The sequence below is a fragment of the Puntigrus tetrazona genome, chromosome 17 (genome assembly GCF_018831695.1).
Source record: "Puntigrus tetrazona isolate hp1 chromosome 17, ASM1883169v1, whole genome shotgun sequence".
Lineage (NCBI taxonomy): Eukaryota > Metazoa > Chordata > Actinopteri > Cypriniformes > Cyprinidae > Puntigrus > Puntigrus tetrazona.
This window is the reverse complement of record NC_056715.1, coordinates 7,264,316-7,268,324: the sequence shown is the minus strand read 5'-3', so window position 1 is coordinate 7,268,324 and position 4,009 is coordinate 7,264,316.

The following is a 4,009-nucleotide window of genomic DNA, read 5'->3' as shown; positions in this document are numbered from 1 at the left end:
GAGAGAGAGGGAGAGAGAGAGAGAGTTAGGTTCAGAGGTTCAGATCTTCAAATCTCAAACATTAGATTTGAGTTTTGGACCTATTGTACCTGCTGCATGTAGAGAGAGACGAATCTAGTGGGAGAATGAAAATCACTGATAAGTGTGTGAAGAGTGTGTTCAAACATGTAGTGTAGCTGTCAGTTAGGAAGAGTGATAATGATAGTTGAGTGGACTAAGTTACGCAGATGCGGATGCAAAGTGATTCTACAAAAAAATAACTTTCCTTGAATTAAAGTCGTGAAAAAAAAGACACATCTGACACAGGTTTTTATTTTTTTATGTAAATTTCTGGTCTTATTTTAAATAAAAGAAAACAAATACACACACATGCGTGCAAAAAACATAAAAAATACTCCACCTCTGAAACAAATTAGAAATTTGCTGACATTGTTAACCCCGTCTCTCCCACCACTCTCTCATCACAGACCAGTCAATTCCGATAAACACAAAATATAACAGCAAACAGGCCTACATTTATTTCTTTTAAAAATGTTTTTGCTCAGAAATGCGTCACATTTCGTAAGTAAAATGGGTCTAAAATATATTTTTTTCTTATAGATTGTAGAAGTTAATCAATAGACTCCAAATGAAAATCGTTTACTCACCCTCATGACGCTCTAAAACAATATGACCATAAGAACATAAAATAAAACATTTTGAACAATATCACAGATTTGTGTGTGTGTTTCCCATGCAACGGAAGATTACCAACATTTTTCAGAAAATTTGCTTTTTGCGTTCCACAGAAGAAAGCAGGCCAGATTTGGAATGACATGAAGATGAACAAATAATAACAGAATTTTTTTTTTGTGATTTGGTGAGCAATCGCTTCACGAAGACCGCATATGCAGCATCCCTAATGTTTTGACTAAAGATTTGGGCTTTTAGGATCTGAAAAGTGAACTACATTTCTCTATTGCAAAATTCTCCAGTGGCCATAACTCCCTCACAACCTGCACCTGCGAAGCTACTTTTAGTTTTTGGCTGATAAGAAAAAAGTGAGCTCTTAAAGCCTATATATAGCGCTGGACAGGTTTTAGCTTTCCTGCCATATACTGCAGGAAAAAAAGTCACCTCATTGAGGTCTTTTGTTGCTCTTGGGTGGTATTCTATCTGAAGCACTTTCAAGTAGTTTAAAACTGTTAAGCCTTAATGGAGAGACAGAGAGTGATAGAAAGCGATGGCAGCTGGATGTCTCTATGTCCCTGAAACTGACACTAGAGAGACAAACCCATTCTTTGTCAGTTATCCTTTTAAAGACATGTTACATTCTTAAAGGTAAATCTACCATTTGGAGGAACTTAATAACCTTGATCAACTCCTCCAGGTAAGCTTTTACATAATTAGATGATTGATTTCATGTGCGAGTGAGGTTTCAGCTGTATAGAATGAATTGTAACCGCAGACCAGATGATCCAGTGTGCTGGCAGAAGAAAGATAAAGCTTTATTTTTTATTCATTTTCTCAATATCAGCCAACTGTGAGATGAGTCACATTGCAATTTAAAAAAATGTATTAAAATACTGACTTATGGTCATTGATATAAAAACATTATATAAATGTGTTACTACAAAGTTTGGGAAAATAAAGAAATACCGACTTGATTGTTCATAACAATGCTTCATGGGAGTGGGCGGTCCCAGATTTTTTTTTTTACTGCCATTTGTGTTTCCATAGTAACCGTGAATTCTCTTATTGGTGGAGCTCTCTTCGGATTATGGATATTGTAATTAATAATTACATTTTTAAATAATTTATTATAAAAAAATTATCATTTGTACTTATGAAATGCTGTTGTTGCAATTTATTGTAGCGTATTTATTGGGCGGAATAAAGTTTATTGGGTTTTCAAAGCGCCACATATTTTGCGTGTGTGTTTACTGTATACATTTTAAAGATGTATTTTTCATTAAAGCATGCATAGGCAAGGAATCAAGAGATAGTTGTCAGAGGATTATACAAGCCTTAGTCTGTTATATAAAAACACAACATTTGTAAATGGACGGTAATGCATGAAGGTCTGAATATAAGAACATTTCAAATCAGTTTAATATAAAAGTAAGAACCTTTTAAAAATTGTATGTCATCTTTTCGGTGCTGAAGCCTTAATTAACACTGTGCTGCTATTTCATAAGCAAGGCCCTCACCTCAGTAAAATAAGGTGATTCATTCATTCTCTAATTCATTTACAGTTGCTATTCACCTCTTATAAGTTTTATTGTTTTACAGCACTAAAGAGGATTTAATTTGACTTTTTTTGACACTGATCAACAAAATAATATTCATTCACGTCAAAGTGATTTTTTTTCTGTCTTTCTTTTTTCTTTCTTGCTTTTTTTCTTTTCTTTTTTTTCTTTTTTTTTTTACAAATTAGCGCAAATGTATTACATTTATTATACATGAAATAATAATTTGCCTATGTTTTCATTCTCTTTGAGTTGGTTTTTAAATGCACTTCTATCAATGATTCTAGCCTTGAGTCTGTATGGTAAATTATTAATGTGACTTCTAAAACCAAGTAACTGTACCAGTGCTGATTGAGGGGTTGAATACCTTCATTTTCATACCTTCATAATATTTTAAAAATTATGAAGAGATATTTTCAGGATTAATTTTGGTTTCAGCAATGTCAAAAGTGCACTGGATATTTAATATTTTATCGATAAATAAATATAAAGATAAATATAGACATGTGAACAAAATACTATACTATATATATGGTACCCAACCCCCCCCTACCCCCACCCCCATCGAAATGACCCCCTTTGGATTGTTAATTTTGTGCATTACGTAAAACTTATGAAAAAAAATGTCTAGTTGTGATAATTCACGAATTAAATAACGCCGATTGGTACTGTAAAAAGCGCGAGCGAACAAAATTCATCTTTTTTGGCGCAAAATGGTTCAAACGCCACATTTGAAGTTCTTTAGAAAGAAGACACAAGGTATGATTTTATCTTGTTTGGAATTTAATCAGCTACATTTCCCTGACGTATTGTGCTGTGTGACTGTGAGGGACTGCGAGAAGAAAGGAGGACATATGCAAAAAATGTCATTGTTGTTGTTATAATATTTAAACTATTGAATATTGAAACGCGTCCAATAACAGGTAGAATGCTCTTATAATTTCAGCAATGGAAAAAATATATATATATACATACACACACGTGCGCTAGTACATGTGAGCTATACATTTTATACAATAGTGCAGAGCAACATATATTTCGAATCTATTTTTGAGCGAATCGAGTGATCCAGTGAATCAACCGTCCATTCAGATGGACTCGCTCTCTGCTTCCCAAATGTGTATATACTATCCAACCTATCTTACCTAAATCATATTCAAAACTTCAAATATCACATGGATTTTAAGATGGACAGTATGCACACTGGGAGGCAGACATAGTTTCGTTTCCAATCGAATCAGCCGTTTTGAACGAATCGTTTAATTTTAATTAATTGATCAATAGATCGTTAATTAAAACAGGGATTTTCTGCCACCTACTGGCAGTTTTATTGCCATTTATTTAACCATGACAGACCTAAACCAGCCAAAACCACATTCAGCTAAATATTCATTATTTATAAATATTGTCCAAAGTGCCTTAATTTCAAGCCAAAGCAGAAAAACAACTTACTTGCAAATAATAGACTAGTTATTTTAATAAGGCATTTTCATATATAAAATAAAAAACTTTTTTAACTGAGACAAATTTTGCAATTAGTGTGTAAAATTAGCCACAAGACCCATATCACCCCTATCCCCAACGACCCCCTCACCCTTTTTTTTTTTTTTTTTTTTTTTTTTTTTTTTTTTTAACAATTCTACCACTGCTCGTAGTTTTCAGTGAGCACTTCTCACAAGTCCTAGAACACAAAAGTAATTTCGTGGAAACTGTTCTTTTTAGACGCTTGCTGACTCGTGCTCGCGCTCGCGCTTGTACGCGGTCGCGCGCACGTTTTTACG